This window comes from Engystomops pustulosus, chromosome 5 (assembly GCF_040894005.1).
Source record: "Engystomops pustulosus chromosome 5, aEngPut4.maternal, whole genome shotgun sequence".
Taxonomy (NCBI): Eukaryota; Metazoa; Chordata; class Amphibia; order Anura; family Leptodactylidae; genus Engystomops; species Engystomops pustulosus.
In genome coordinates this window covers 123942412-123959970 of record NC_092415.1, presented here as the reverse complement: position 1 = coordinate 123959970, position 17559 = coordinate 123942412, and the positions used below count along the sequence as shown (strand labels likewise).

The window sequence follows — 17559 nt, the reverse complement described above, 5'->3', positions numbered from 1 at the left end:
TTCCACAGGACTGGTGCATAGCAAATGTAGTACCAATATACAAAAAAGGATCAAAAAGCGACCATGGAAACTACAGACCTGTGAGTCTAACTTCTGTGGTGGGGAAAATATTTGAGAGGTTTGTTAGAGATGCTGTCCTCGAGTATCTCACTATGCATAACCTTATAACCCAGCGTCAGCATGGGTTTATGAGAGATCGTTCCTGTCAGACTAAACTGATAGGTTTCTACAAGGAGGTAAGTTCAAGACTGGATCTGGGGGATGCTGTGGATGTTGTATATCTGGACTTTTCAAAGGCATTTGACACTGTGTCACATAAAAGGTTGGTATATAAAATGAGACTGCTGGGAATAGGAGAAAATCTGTGTATTTGGGTAAGTAATTGGCTTAGTGATAGAAAACAGAGGGGCGTCATTAATGGCACATCCTCAGATTGGGTTGACGTTACCAATGGAGTGCCATAGGGGTCAGTATTGGGGCCACTTCTTTTTAATATTTTTATTAATGACCTTGTAGTGGGTTTACACAGTCAAGTTTCAATATTTGCAGATGATACTAAGCTGTGTAAAGTAATAAATACTGAGGTCGATAGTTTAGCATTACAGAGGGATTTGTGGAAGCTTGAGGAGTGGGCAGAGAAATGGTTGATGAGGTTTAATGTAGATAAATGTAAAGTTATGCACTTGGGCCATGGAAACAAAAAGTATAATTATGTTCTAAACGGTCAATTACTTAGTAAAACTGGAGCTGAAAAGGACTTGGGGGTATTGGTGGATGGTAAACTTAATTTTAGTGACCAGAGCCAGGCGGCTGCTGCTAAAGCAAATAAAATTATGGGATGTATCAAGAGAGGAATAGATTCTCATGATAAAGACATAGGGGGTCATTTACTAAGGGCCCGAATCGCGTTTTCCCGACGTGTTACCCGAATATTTCCGATTTGCGCCGATTGTACCTGAATTGCCCCGGGATTGTGTCGCACGCGATCGGATTGTGGCGCATCGGCGCCGGCATGCGCGCGACGGAAATCGGGGGGCGTGGCCGAACGAAAACCCGACGTATTCGGAAAAACCGCCGCATTTAAAAACCGAAAAAGTGTCGCTTGGTGACCGCTTACCTTCACCTGGTCCGAGGTGGTGCATTCCGGCGCGTGGAGATGATTTTCAGCGCAGCAGCGCCACCTGGTGGACGGCGGAGGAACTGCCTTCATGAATCCCGGCCGGACCCGAATCCAGAGCAGAGAACGCGCCGCTGGATCGCGAATGGGCCGGGTAAGTAAATTTGCCCCATAGTTTTGCCCTTATACAAATCCCTGGTCAGACCACACATGGAATATTGTGTACAGTTTTGGGCACCAGTGTATAAAATGGATATAGTAGAGCTGGAACGGGTGCAGAGGAGAGCAACCAACAATGACAGATTACAAAACTTGGGATTATTCAGTTTAGAAAAAAGACGACTGAGGGGAGACCTCATTGCAATGTACAAATACCTGAAGGGACAGTACAAGGATCTCTCCAAAGATCTTTTTATACCTAGGCCTGTGACCAGGACAAGGGGGCATCCTCTACGCCTAGAGGAGAGGCGATTTTACCATCAACATAGACAAAGGTTCTTTACTGTAAGAGCAGTGAGACTATGGAACTCTCTGCCACAGGAGGTTGATATGGCGGACTGTATGTACATGTTCAAGAGAGGCATGGATACCTGGAGAGAAAAAATATTACGGGTTATGGGGATAAACATTTATTTAATTCTTAAAGGTTGGACTTGATGGACTTGCGTCTTTTTCCAGCCTTATATATACTATGAAAGGTTCTTAGAAGTGCTGTTTGTAGCCCCCACCTGCTTTGAAAATGATAATTTTTTCAAAGTAAACGCTTCTGGCTCCAGGGCCCATTTTGGGGAGGAGCCGAGAGGCAGGGGCTTGGACAGGAGAAAGCTTGCCTGGCAGCAGACAGCCAGCGCTATCCCAAGATCCAACTAACATAGTTTTAACTGCAGCACCTTTAATCTACTACTACTTTACTGCCTCCATACATCGTCCTCTTATCAAACGAGCTGTGTCAGGCAGAATTTTCGGGTGTTTCACCTGATACATAACGGAACTCGGCCCATCTGTCGCCGCCATGCTGGAGAACTGAAATTTCAAAAATCGCAATATGGATGCCCCATACTGTCGCTCTTAATCATGGAAGTTGTCTCCATGGCTGCCTCCACATGTCGTCCCCTTAACGAGCTGTATCAGGCTAATTTTTCGTGTGTTTCACCAGATACATTATGGAACTTGGTCACTATGTCGCCACCATGCTGTGTTATCGACTAAATATACCGTCAACCTTTTGTTCACATAGGAAATCATTTCAGCGCTTCTTGCTCACCTCCTTTGGTTCCTCTCTGCCACCTTAACCAGGCAAAATACTGATAAATACAGTGTTACACGTTATCCTCGCCCAAAGGAATGTTTTAAATTGGTTTGAAGCCTGAGTCCATTTGGGGTACCACTCTCTAGCCTCTCTCTTCTATAGTGTCAGGGTCAATTATTGGATGTTTTAGATGCTATCTAGCCTCATTCGGTCACTCTGTCATTGCCATGCTGTTGCCCATAATTTTGGCATAATGGTGCAATTAAGCAGCCTCAGAGGCATCCATGCATGCTGCCCCTGCTGTTTCCTGTCCATTTCCGTGGTGTTTATATCATTTTCTGAGGTTTCCAGGTGTTTGGCCAAGCTTCCCTGTGCAGACCCTTGGTCCCCTTGAAAAATGCTCGAGTCTCCCATTGACTTCAATGGGGCTCGTTATTCGACACGAGCACTCGAGCATCGGGAAAAGTTTGTCTCGAATAACGAGCACCCGAGCATTTTAGTGCTTGCTCATCTCTAGTCATTAATAAAAATATAAAAAAGAAGTGACCCCAATACTGACCCCTGTGGGACCCCTAATGGTAACATCAACCCAATCTGAGAATGTGCCATTAATGACGCCCCCCTGTTTTCTATCACTAAGCCAATTACTTACCCAAATACACAGATTTTCCCCTATTTCCAGCAGTCTCATTTTATATACCAACCTTTTATGCGGCACGGTGTTATATGCCTTTGAAAAGTCCAGATATACAACATCCACAGTGTACCCCAGGTCCAGTCTTGAACTTACCTCCTCGTATAAACCAATCAGATTAGTCTGACAGGAACGATCTCTCATAAACCCATGCTGACGCTGGGTTATAAGGTTATGCACAGTGAGATACTCGAGGACAGCATCTCTAACAAACCTCTCAAATATTTTCCCCACCACAGAAGTTAGACTCAAAGGTCTGTAGTTTCCAGGGTCGCTTTTTGATCCTTTTTTGTATATTGGTACCACATTTGCTATGCACCAGTCCTGTGGAACATAACCAGTCCTCAGTGAATCTTCAAATATTAAAAATAACGGTCTGTCTATCATGGTACATAGTTCATGCAGAACCCGGGGGTGTATGCCATCTGGCCCCGGTGATTTATCTATCTTGGTATCTTTAGTATCCATCTTTAGTATCCATGACTAAGCTCATCTGAGCGAAACGCGTCGGATTTTCCTGGTATCCTTGTATGTGCACTCTGCCGTGACATGATTTTAAAGAGGAACGAATAAAGTAACCCTGCTTTTATATGCCAATACTGTTTCCTGAAGCGCTGGTTCTTCCATATCTTGTATCGCTGCCTTGAGTCTATGGGGATTTTCCTGCATCCGTGCGCTGGTCACAGAACGTTTGGTTGGTGAGCTGGATTTATTTCATTTTTTCTATTTGTTTATCTATCTTGGTGGTTACGAGGCGGGGCCGTACCTCTTCCTGGGTTAAACTGTTGACATTCCAAAGAGAATTTACATTATTCCTCATTGTGTCTTCCACCAGGGGATTTTCCTGGGTAAAGACAGTTGAGAAGGCGACATTCAGTAGATTGGCCCTTTCCTCATCTCCTTCCACCATGACCCCCATGTTATTCCTAAGGGGGCCCACACTCTCAGTTTTTAGTTTATTATCATTTATATACTTGAAAAATAATTTGGGATTATTTTTGCTCTCCCGGGCAATTTTTCTCTCAGTCTCTTTTTTTGCAGCCTTTATCTGCTTTTTACAGGATTTATTTTTCTCTTTATAATCCTGTAATGCCTCATCGCTACCTTCACGTTTTAGCACCTTAAACGCATTATCTTTCTCACTTATTGCTTTCCTTACAAGACTAGGTAGCCACATAGTTTTTTTTCTTGTTCCTCTTATGCTTTTTCCTATAAGGTATGTGACTTTTTTAGAATATATGAGAAAAAGTCCCATTTCTGGGGAGTGCTTTTGTCTTTGAGAACATTGTCCCAGTCTATGCCTTTAAGGTCTTTCCTTAGTTGCTGGAAATTTGCCCTCCTGAAGTTTAGAGTGTTTGTTGTCTCTTCCCTAATGCTCTTAGTAAAGCGTAATACAAAATCAATGATATTATGATCACTATTACACAGGTCCCCCCCAACCTGTAGTTTTGATACCCTATCAGGTCTGTTGGTAAGGAGAAGGTCCAGCAGTGCCCCCCTTCTTGTTGGCTCCAGGACTAGTTGCGACAGGTAATTGTCTTTTGTTGTTGACAAGAACCTGCTACCTTTGAAGGACCTGCAGGTTTCTGCCCCCCAGTCAATATCTGGGTAATTGAAGTGTCCCATATTAAGTACTTCACCATGCTTTGAAGCCGCATCCATTTCACTTATCAGCATTTCCTCTGCTGCCTCCATTATATTTGGAACCTTATAACAAACCCCCAGTAATATTTTATTATTCTTTTTCCCTCCCCTTATCTCCACCCATTGGGACTTCACATTTGCATTTGCGTCACTGATATCATCTCGCAGGACAGGCTTGAGGCAAGAATTCACATATAAAAAAAACCCTCCCCCTTTTTTATTTTTGCGATCCTTTCTAAAAAGACTATAACCATCTATAGTAACAGCCCAGTCATAGCTACTGTCCAGCCATTTCTCGCTGATACCCACTATATCATATTTCCGCTCCAACATCAAGAGTTCCAGTTCCTCCATTTAATTTGTGAGGCTTCTGGCATTTGTGTACATGCACTTTATGTGGTTTTCCCTGTCCGCATTCCTTTTGTTCTTATTCCAAAATCTCATTCCAGCCCCCCTTCCTCCCCCATGGACTATGACTCTTCCCAGCTCTCTATCTACACTGTCTATTTTCCCTGCACAAGTGTAGTTGCCCTCCCCCCAGGTCTCTAGTTTAAACACTCCTCCAACCTTCTAGCCATTTTTTCCCCCAAACAGCTGCACCCTCCCCATTGAGGTGCAGCCCATCCCTACTGTAGAGCCTGTAGCTGACAGAAAAGTCAGCCCAGTTCTCTCTCCCAAAGCCCTCCTTCCTACACCAACTTTTGAGCCACTTATTTACCTCCCTGATCTCCCACTGCCTTTCTGGTGTGGCATGTTATACAGGTAGTATTTTGGAGAAAACTACCTTTGAGGTCCTTGCCCTGAGCTTATGGCCTAAATTCCTGAAATCATTTTTAAGGACCTTCCTCCTACCTCTTACTTTGTCATTATTGCCAATGTGGACCTCACCAGCCCCTCCCAGTAATCTGTCAACCCGATCCGCAACATGCCGAACCCAAGCACCCGGCAAACAACACACTGTTCATTCGGTATGCACGGTTTTTGTGACAGATTGCCCTGTCTGTTTCCCTAATAATCGAATCTCCCACTACCAGCACCTGTCTGACCTTGCCTGTGCTGCCATTACTCTTCTTACTGGAGCAAACAGTCCCCTGGTTGCTAGAGGCCATGTCTTGCTGCAGCATTGCTACCCCAGAGGTGATATCCCCCTCATCCACCAGCCTGGCAAACTTATTGGGGTGCACCAGATCAGGACTAGACTCCCTGCAACTCTTCCCTCTACCCCGCCTTTTACATGTTACCCAACTAGCTGTCCCCTCACTCTGCACCTCCATAATTCCCTCCCCACACCCATCTTCCCCAGAGAGTTTGTGCTCCAGGAGCAGCAAACTTCGCTCCATATTGCCAATTGCCCGCAGCCTTGAAACTTGCTCATTTAGATCCAGAATCTGCGCTTCCAGATGAGCAATTTTCACACATCCCACACAGCAGAATACCCCCTTAAATGGCTGTTCACGGAAAGCATACATGGCAGAGGATGTACACTGTGTAGCAATGCCACTTATGGAGTCCATTGTTCTAATGGGGATTACAATAGAAATATGCACGAAAAGAAGAATTTACAGTCAAAGTAACACAAAATACAGCAGTTACCTGCTAAAGTCCCTCAAACTGAAGTCCCTTAAACGTAAGTCCCACTTAGGACACTGCACACACTTCGGATCAATGCACACTCACCACCAAGCTCCCACACTCGCTTTTCTGATGCTTTTTTAAAGATTATCTGCCACAAAAATCTGCTGAGCTCACTGCAACAAGATCTGGCTGTTATTAAGGTACTTATTAAAATTTAGGCTTATGTATAGTGCAAAAGCTTTATAGATTATTTTACCCTAATACAGGCCTAATACATATAATAAATTTGAAGTCCGCTTAAGCATACATATCACACCGAAGAATCCACAAACTTGATGTATAAATGTATTCTAAGACCAGCTGTGCACGGTTTCTACAAGAAGGGTCCCACACCTATGTCCACTAAAGTACAAAGCAAAGAACCATATGTCCATATATCTAATATAGATATAGATATATATCTAATATAGAGAGCATTAGCCCTCTATGAGTCGATGTACTTCACACAGTTACATCGGCTAACTGATACGATTCCTATCGACACTATCTGTCCCTATAGTGCAGTGATGGCGAACCTTTTAGAGACCGTGTGCCCAAACAACAACCAAAATCCACTTACTTACCATGAAGTGCAACATGGCATTTTAAGCAATAACTCATTGTAACCTGTTCTTCCACATCTTTTTATTGTATCGGCCGCCTGAGGCCACCAATACAGTTGAAAGAAGGAGGGCAAATTCAGACTATCATTGTAGCTTCCCTCCAGGGTCTCCCTGTACAGGAAGAATGGTGGGTCCAGCAGGAGGACCTCCAAAGATCTTCTGTCTAAACCTTTTCATTTTTCCCGCAGTTCCAAACAGTCAATGAAGTGTCGCTTTAAAATAGCGCTGAGAGCAGTTGCCTGGGACTGAAGGAAGATTTGGTGGATTTGGTTCTGTTTGGTGAACTCGGTCCTGGGGTGATGGCCTGAGTGCCCACAGAAAGGGCTCTGAGTGCCACCTCTGGCACCTGTGCCATAGGTTTGCCACCACTGCTATAGTGTCTGTTTGTTCCTAACCATTCACTGTATGGCAGCACTCAGGTATCTGACTTGTTCATTCCCACACTGCGTTAAATCTAACAATGTCTCAATTCAGTGTTCTGAGTCAGTATATTTCAACACATTCAACACACGGGTATAACGATGTGAATTACTGCTTAGCAAATCACGCACTGGGACACGGAGCTCCTAACTCTTTTAGTTCAATATTGGTCAGAGAAATAAAATTATGTGTGCACATTCACAATGAGATCTGACCGTTGCACTTGACTCCTATTACGTTTGATGAACTGTTGCCTGCAATTGTAACAGGGAAATGCGTTAAGTGTAGATCATACTTTTAGATAAAATTAAGTCATAAAGCGATCATTTGGAGTTGTTGTTTAACGTAGAACCTAGCTGGTCTTAGAATATATTTATACATCAAGTTTATGAATTCTATGGTGTGATATACGGTGTGCTTATGTGGACTTCAAATTTACTATATGTAATAGTGGCCAGCTGTTGACATGTGGCCCCCCCCATTAAGTCTAAGCCTGTATTAGGGTAAAATAATCTATAGGGATTTTGTGCTATACATAAGCCTAAATTTTAATGAGTACCTTAATAAAATATATATATTTTAAATGATCATCGATGCAGGCAGTTACTGTTTGTTGTTTTTTTAAATAAGTTAAAATCACTTATATAGGCAACATGGGAAGCAAAGAAATCACAGATAATAAAGTGCTATGTGCATATCCGCTATTGCTGTATCATCCCATATCTTTGAAGTACAAAATAATAATCAATGTTACTCGGCTACAGAGGGAAAGACAGACTACCCCTTTCTAGTGCAAAGTGCAATATACAAGTGCAACACCTTTGCCAACTCATAGGCAAGGTGATTGTTGCGAATAGCGTCCTCTCCATGTCAGGAGCTGTTAGAGACCTCCTAGAGATGTGATCAGTCTCCCTAAGTACTGGAGAACTTTGCAATTGCAACTGTAGCCACTGCCTGGTAAGGCAAGAGTTAAAAATGCTAAATGTTATCACAATCGGCCCGGAACAAGCTCTCTTATTAATCAACATTGAAACCTTCCCACGAGAATATAAGACAATCATTATACATCTTTTGATGTCTACGAAGTTAATAATCACTAGACATTGGAAGAAAAAAGACTCACCACACATCAATGAAGTTATTGACCAAATGAACACAACATGTGCTTATGAAAAAATACTAGCGCACAGAAACTCCACCTTCAACAATTTTACAATTGGATGGAACCTCTGGACAAATAGCAAATACCACAACCCATAGTCTGACTGTATACAGAACACATAGAATAGGTAATTAACAAATCACAGCTCGCCAAAATCCCTACCAAGCCCCCCTCCCTCCACCCATCCTAAACCTCCCTGGTTTGGAGATTGGTTAACACTCCAAAATATTATAGTGTTTATACCTAATTTGTATAGAACAACTGATGTCCCCTCACATCTCGCACTTAATATAGCAGAACGTATTATCAACAATACATTGGAAACATCTATGAATCTGAAGACAAGAAAAGAACAGCCATAAAAACATGGACTCATCCTACGAAAATACAGACGACTCACACAGGATGGAATCATTTAAGGACTCTGACTGTAATAATCCATATGAAAACGTTGATAACATACCATATTTTTAATTAATTTTCAGAATAAAATGGTACAATAACACATAATGCATATTTTAAAAAAAATGCTAAATGTTATTGTCCAATGATATTTCTTGTGATACTGTGAGTCAAGCTGGAAGCTGATTGGAGAGTGCTACCACCTGACCAAGGGAGTATATAAACCCCTGGTGGGCGGGAGCATTTGGTCTTGGAATCCAGTCATTAGATAGAGAAGCAGGTCCAGTGTGCAGTTCCCTGCAGAACTGTCCTCCAGACCCACTAACAGGAAGAAGAAGCACCTAAGGCCACTGCCTGATACTTTAGGGCAAGTCAGGAGACTTAAGCCCCATAACTGAGAGCCCCATCTGGACTCTCTGCAATCTCTGCAGGCCCAGCCTAAAACTGCTACCAGCGGACCAGTTGTCTCCCAACTCACCAGCTTGCCGAATGTACTGCTGGCTATTTGGCTGTTGCCTGCTGTTCAAAGTTGAATTAAGAACTATAATTTGATTTGCACAACGTTGCCTCCGTCTGATCCCTGGATACGGCTGCTTAGCACCATGGGCTCCCCATCCATCACCCAGGGATTCATCCTACATACACCTCAGGTATTTTCCAAGGCAGAAACCATAGCCTCTCCCTCCATTTTTCTTGCACACACCACCTGCTGGAGACCTGCCAGGATGTAGGTCAGCCCTCTGGTCCCAATACCAAGCACTGTGACCACAGCATGCCCAAGGCCGCACTAGCCAGCCACTCCAGTCTTCTTGGCCCCAGCTGCCTTCAGGCAACAAGAAAAGGCTAGGCCCGGTGGGGGAAGACCATAAAGGAGTACTTGGTGCATATTACCTGCACACCACAACCGCCTGCCTCTTTCTGGTGTCATCCTGGCAGACATGGAGTTAAATGTAAAACAGCCAATGGTAGCTTTCACTGAGGTCATACACACCTGATGACCTGGTAATCAGTTATGAAGCGCATGTGGTCGGTTATTGGGGTCACATGTGACGCACACATCACAAGGCTGTATCAGTAGCGCACTTAACCCCCGAGGAGAAGCCTTTACCTGACCAGTAAAGATGTGGGTACACTTACACCCTCTGGTGTCATAAAATCAATATAACAAACAGTAGAAACACCATTGAATTGCATCAACACCAAAATAACGATACAAGTACTTTTAAACCCTCATGTCATGAAAATAATATAACACAGAATAAAATCTGTTACATTATACAGTTATAGGATAAAATAATCTCCTTTGTAATCAGTATTGCTTATCCATTTTACCCATGAATATGTGTATATTGTGCAAAATATGTTAAAAAAATTAAAAAAAAAACATAAAGAAAACATACAAAGTATTTCTTAACATAATTGAATTTAATAGTAGTCAATATGACTGATAATATCATCTCACTAAAATTAATTAACTTTTCCATCCATAATATGACTAAGATGCTTGAAATCATAAATCCTAAAGGTGAACATGATCCAAAAAGGAATAGGACATGCAATGGTGTATGATCCCATATAGAGATGAGCGAACACTAAAATGCTCGGGTACTCGTTATTCGAGACGAACTTTTCCCGATGCTCGAGTGCTCGTCTCGAATAACGAACCCCATTGAAGTCAATGGGAGACTCGAGCATTTTTCAAGGGGACCAAGGCTCTGCACAGGGAAGCTTGGCCAAACACCTGGGAACCTCAGAAAAGGATGGAAACACCACGGAAATGGACAGGAAACAGCAGGGGCAGCATGCATGGATGCCTCTGAGGCTGCTTAAACGCACCATTATGCCAAAATTATGGGCAACAGCATGGCCATGACAGAGTGACAGAATGAAGCTAGATAGCATCTAAAACATGCAATAATTGACCCTGACACTATAGGGGACGGCATGCAGAGGCAGCGGCAGCAGGCTAGAGAGTGTCATGGCGACATACCCTAAATGGACTCAGGCTTCAAACCAATGGGTGGCAGAGAGGAACCAAAGGAGGTGAGCAAGAAGTGCTCAAATAATATCGGTACATGATAAAAGTTTGCCAGTATATTTTGTGGATTACACAGCAGGGTGGCGACAAAGTTAACATGGAAGCCATGAAAACAACCCAAAATTCTGCCTGACACAGCTCGTTTGATAAGGGGACCATGTATGGAGGCAGTGAACTAGTAGTAGATTAAAGGTGCTGCAGTTAAAACTATGTTAGTTGGATCTTGGCATGGAGCTGGCGCTCCGCTGCCAGGCGAGCTTTCGCCAATCCAAGCCCCTGTCTCTAGGCTACTCCCCAAACAGCACTTCTAAGAACCTTTTGTATAAGATCAAGTGTAGTAGCGTTCTTATAAGTTTAGGATATGCCGGGTGAGGGGAATGTAAACAGATGCGCAAGAAGCGCATGATGCGCATGGAGCTGGCGCTCCGCTGCCAGGCGAGCTTTCGCAAATCCAAGCCCCTGTCTCTAGGCTACTCCCCAAACAGCACTTTTGTATAAGATCAAGTGTAGTAGCGTTCTTATAAGTTTAGGATATGGCGGGTGAGGGGAATGTAAACAGATGCGCAAGAAGCGCTGAAATAATATCCCTAAATGGTAAAAGTTTGCAAGTATATTTTGTGGATTACACAGCAGGGTGGCGACAAAGTTAACAACTTTGATGTGGAATCCATGAAAACAACCCAAATTTCTGCCTGACACACCTCGTTTGATAAAGGGACGATGTATGGAGGCAGCTATATGGACGACTTTTGGAGGTAGGAATGGAGACAACGTGTGGAGGCTGCTATGGAGACAATTTAATTTGGATAGTGCCTGTATGTGGCAGTCCCAAACATTTTTCAAACCAGAGGAGCAGGTAGGTGGCCCTCCAGTAAAATGGGATAGATTGAGTGCCTGTATGTGGCAGTCCCAAAAATTGTTCAAACCAGAGGAGCAGGTAGGTGGCCCTCCAGTAAAATGGAATAGATTGAGTGCCTGTATGTGGCAGTCCCAAAAATTGTTCAAACCAGAGGAGCAGGTAGGTGGCCCTGCAGTAAAATGGAATAGATTGAGTGCCTGTATGTGGCAGTCCCAAAAATGTTTCAAACCAGAGGAGCAGGTAGGTGGCCCTCCAGTAAAATGGGATAGATTGAGTGCCTGTATGTGGCAGTCCCAAAAATGTTTCAAACCAGAGGAGCAGGTAGGTGGCCCTCCAGTAAAATGGGATAGATTGAGTGCCTGTATGTGGCAGTCCCAAAAATGTTTCAAACCAGAGGAGCAGGTAGGTGGCCCTCCAGTAAAATGGAATAGATTGAGTGCCTGTATGTGGCAGTCCCAAAAATTCTTCAAACCAGAGGAGCAGGTAGGTGGCCCTCCAGTAAAATGGGATAGATTGAGTGCCTGTATGTGGCAGTCCCAAAAATGTTTCAAACCAGAGGAGCAGGTAGGTGGCCCTCCAGTAAAATGGAATAGATTGAGTGCCTGTATGTGGCAGTCCCAAAAATTCTTCAAACCAGAGGAGCAGGTAGGTGGCCCTCCAGTAAAATGGAATAGATTGAGTGCCTGTATGTGGCAGTCCCAAAAATTGTTCAAACCAGAGGACCGGGTAGGTGGCCCTCCAGAAAAATGGAATAGATTGAGTGCCTGTATGTGGCACTCACAAAAATTGTTTCAAACAGAGGACCGGGTAGGTGGCCCTCCAGAAAAATTAAATGCATGAAGTATAGCAAGAGCCAGTGGGCCCTGTCAAAAAATAGCCATTTTCCTCTGCTTTACTGTACAAAGAGGAGGAGAAGGAGGAAAATGAGGAGGAGGAGGAGGAGTGGATCAATTATTCAGGTTGAGCTTCCTTCACCTGGTGGAGATTGGAAATTCTGAGAAATCCAGCCTTTATTCATTTTAATAAGCGTCAGCCTGTCAGCGCTGTCAGTCGACAGGCGTGTACGCTTATCGGTGATGATGCCACCAGCTGCACTGAAAACCCGCTCGGACAAGACGCTAGCGGCAGGGCAGGCAAGAACCTCCAAGGCGTACAGCGCCAGTTCGTGCCACATGTCCAGCTTTGAAACCCAGTAGTTGTAGGGAGCTGTGTGATCATTTAGGACGATGGTATGGTCAGCTACGTACTCCCTCACCATCTTTCTGTAAAGATCAGCCCTACTCTGCCGAGACTGGGGACAGGTGACAGTGTCTTGCTGGGGTGACATAAAGCTGGCAAAAGCCTTGTAAAGCGTACCCTTGCCAGTGCTGGACAAGCTGCCTGCTCGCCTACTCTCCCTCGCTACTTGTCCCGCAGAACTACGCACTCTGCCGCTAGCGCTGTCAGAAGGGAAATACTGTTTCAGCTTGTGCACCAGGGCCTGCTGGTATTCATGCATTCTCACACTCCTTTCCTCTGCAGGGATGAGAGTGGCAAGATTTTGCTTGTACCGTGGGTCCAGGAGAGTGAACACCCAGTAATCGGTGCTGGAATAAATTCTTTGAACGCGAGGGTCACGGGATAGGCAGCCTAGCATGAAATCTGCCATATGCGCCAGAGTACCAACGCGTAAGAATTCACTCCCCTCACTGGCCTGACTGTCCATTTCCTCCTCCTCCAACTCCTCCAACTCCTCTTCTTCTGCCCATACACGCTGAACAGTGAAGGACTCAACAATGGTCCCCTCTTGTGTCTCGCCAACATTCTCCTCCTCTTCCTCCTCATCCTCCTCCACCTCCACCTCCTCCGATATGCGCTGAGAAACAGACCTCAGGGTGCTTTGGCTATCAACAAGGGAATATTCTTCCCCCGTCTCTTGTGACGAGCGCAAAGCTTCCGACTTCATGCTGACCAGAGAGTTTTTCAACAGGCCAAGCAGCGGGATGGTGAGGCTGATGATGGCGGCATCGCCACTGACCATCTGTGTTGACTCCTCAAAGTTACTCAGCACCTGACAGATATCAGACATCCACGTCCACTCCTCATTGTAGACTTGAGGAAGCTGACTGACCTGACTACCAGTTCTGGTGGAAGTTGACATCTGGCAGTCTACAATCGCTCTGCGCTGCTGGTAAACTCTGGATAACATGGTCAGTGTTGAATTCCACCTCGTGGGCACGTCGCACAACAGTCGGTGAGCGGGCAGTTGGAGGCGGCGCTGCGCTGCCCTGAGAGTGGCAGCATCTGGGCTGGACTTCCTGAAATGCGCACAGATGCGGCGCACCTTCGTGAGCAAATCAGACAGATTGGGGTATGTCTTGAGGAAACGCTGCACTATCAGATTTAACACATGGGCCAGGCATGGCACATGTGTCAGTCTGCCGAGTTGCAGAGCCGCCACCAGGTTACGGCCGTTGTCACACACAACCATTCCCGGCTTGAGGTTCAGCGGTGCCAGCCACAGATCAGTCTGCGCCGTGATGCCCTGTAATAGCTCTTGGGCGGTGTGCCTATTGTCGCCTAGGCTCAGCAGTTTGAGCACCGCCTGCTGTCGCTTAGCGACGGCACTGCTGCTGTGCCTAGAGCTACCGACTGATGGTGCCGTGCCCACGGATGGTAGTTCGGAGGAGGAGGTGGAGGAGGGGTGGGAGGAGGAGGAGGCATAGTAGGCCTGAAACACCTGGACCGAGGTAGGCCCCGCAATCCTCGGCGTCGGCAGTATATGAGCAGCCCCAGGGTCAGTCTCGGTCCCAGCCTCCACCAAGTTAACCCAATGTGCCGTCAGCGATATATAGTGGCCCTGCCCGGCAGCACTCGTCCACGTGTCCGTGGTCAGGTGGACCTTGTCAGAAACGGCGTTGGTCAGGGCACGGATGATGTTGTCTGACACGTGCTGGTGCAGGGCTGGGACGGCACATCGGGAAAAGTAGTGGCGGCTGGGGACCGAATACCGAGGGGCGGCCGCCGCCATGAGGTTGCGAAAGGCCTCGGTCTCTACTAGCCTATAGGGCAGCATCTCCAGGCTAAGCAATCTGGAGATGTGCACATTAAGGGCTTGGGCGTGCGGGTGGGTTGCACTATATTTGCGTTTCCGCTCCAGCGTCTGGGGTATGGAGAGCTGAACGCTGGTGGATGCTGTGGAGGATCGTGGAGGCGACGATGGGGTTTTTGGGCCAGGGTCCTGGGCAGGGGGCTGACTAGCAGCTGACACAGGGGAAGGAGCAGTGGTGTGCACGGCCGGAGGTGAACGGGCTTGTTGCCACTGAGTGGGGTGCTTAGCATTCATATGCCTGCGCATACTGGTGGTAGTTAAGCTAGTAGTGGTGGAACCCCTGCTGAGCCTGGTTTGGCAAATGTTGCACACCACAGTCCGTCGGTCATCCGGTGTTTCCTTAAAGAACCTCCACACTTCTGAAGATCTAGCCCTCGCCGCAAGAGCCCTCACCACGGGAGCTTCACTAGTTGACAGTGGCGCTGATGCACCAGCTCTGGCCCTGCCTCTCCGTCTGGCCCCACCACTGCCTCTTCCAACCTGTTCAGGTCGAGGACTCTCCTCCGTCTCAGAAGCACTGTGTTCACCCGGCCTCTCAACCCAGCTTGGGTCTGTCACCTCATCATCCTCCGATCCCTCAGTCTGCTCCCCCCTCGGACTTCCTGCCCTGACAACAACTTCCCCACTGTCTGACAACCGTGTCTCCTCATCGTCGGACACCTCTTTACACACTTCCACTACGTCAAGAAGGTCATCATCACCCACAGACTGTGACTGGTGGAAAACCTGGGCATCGGAAAATTGCTCAGCAGCAACCGGACAAGTGGTTTGTGACTGTGGGAAGGGTCCAGAAAACAGTTCCTCAGAGTATGCCGGTTCAAATGGCAAATTTTCCTGGGAGGGGGCAGACTGGGGGGGAGGAGGCTGAGGTGCAGGAGCTGGAGGAGTGGGGATTTCGGTGACATGGGTGGACTGCGTGGAAGACTGACTGGTGGTGGACAAATTGCTCGAAGCATTGTCAGCAATCCACGACATCACCTGTTCGCACTGTTCTGGCCTCAACAGTGCTCTACCACGAGTCCCAGTAACTTCAGACATGAACCTAGGGAGTGTAGCTCTGCGGCGTTCCCCTGCTCCCTCATCAGCAGGTGGTGTCTCACCCCGCCCAGGACCACGGCCTCTGACCCCTGCAGTAGTTGGACGCCCACGTCCCCGCCCTCGTCCTCTACCCCTAGCCCTGGGGTTAAACATTTTTAAAATGAGAGTTATAACTTTTTTTTTTTTTTTACTTTTTTTTTTTTTTTTTGTGTGTTTTTTTTGTGTTTTTTGTTTTTTTTTGTGTTTTTTGTTTTTTTTTGAGTTTTTAGAACCAAACAATCCTATCCTATTGCTATGGCTATTTTCTAGCCAAGTATCAAAGGAAGCACACTACTATGCCAGATGAGATGACACTGAGTTATTGCCTAATAGAAATCCAACCCCTACTGAATTTTGCCACTTCAGCCTTTGCTATGGATATGTGCGCCACTAAGCGCAGAACACAGCGGTCGCAAGTCTCACTACAAATTGCTCAGAATTGGCAAGTACATGCACTGCAGAAACTACAGCCACCAGCAGATCAACCAGAAATCAAATATATAGAACGCTACTGTAGGCTTCAAGAAGCTATTTGTATTCTCCTATGGCTATTTTCTAGCCAAGTATCAAAGGAAGCACACTACTATGCCAGATGAGATGACACTGAGTTATTGCCTAATAGAAATCCAACCCCTACTGAATTTTGCCACTTCAGCCTTTGCTATGGATATGTGCGCCACTAAGCGCAGAACACAGCGGTCGCAAGTCTCACTACAAATTGCTCAGAATTGGCAAGTACATGCACTGCAGAAACTACAGCCACCAGCAGATCAACCAGAAATCAAATATATAGAACGCTACTGTAGGCTTCAAGAAGCTATTTGTATTCTCCTATGGCTATTTTCTAGCCAAGTATCAAAGGAAGCACACTACTATGCCAGATGAGATGACACTGAGTTATTGCCTAATAGAAATCCAACCCCTACTGAATTTTCCCACTTCAGCCTTTGCTATGGATATGTGCGCCACTAAGCGCAGAACACAGCGGTCGCAAGTCTCACTACAAATTGCTCAGAATTGGCAAGTACATGCACTGCAGAAACTACAGCCACCAGCAGATCAACCAGAAATCAAATATATAGAATGCTACTGTAGGCTTCAAGAAGCTATTTGTATTCTCCTATGGCTATTTTCTAGCCAAGTATCAAAGGAAGCACACTACTATGCCAGATGAGATGACACTGAGTTATTGCCTAATAGAAATCCAACCCCTACTGAATTTTGCCACTTCAGCCTTTGCTATGGATATGTGCGCCACTAAGCGCAGAACACAGCGGTCGCAAGTCTCACTACAAATTGCTCAGAATTGGCAAGTACATGCACTGCAGAAACTACAGCCACCAGCAGATCAACCAGAAATCAAATATATAGAACGCTACTGTAGGCTTCAAGAAGCTATTTGTATTCTCCTATGGCTATTTTCTAGCCAAGTATCAAAGGAAGCACACTACTATGCCAGATGAGATGACACTGAGTTATTGCCTAATAGAAATCCAACCCCTACTGAATTTTGCCACTTCAGCCTTTGCTATGGATATGTGCGCCACTAAGCGCAGAACACAGCGGTCG

At 45.8% G+C, this 17559-nt stretch overlaps 1 protein-coding gene across 15 annotated transcripts in view; it reads left to right on the top strand.

Moving 5' to 3' along the window:
• LOC140133169 (poly(rC)-binding protein 3-like) overlaps nt 1-17559 on the top strand; it is a 778519-nt gene that overhangs the window by 288702 nt on the left and 472258 nt on the right. The window lies entirely within an intron of this gene.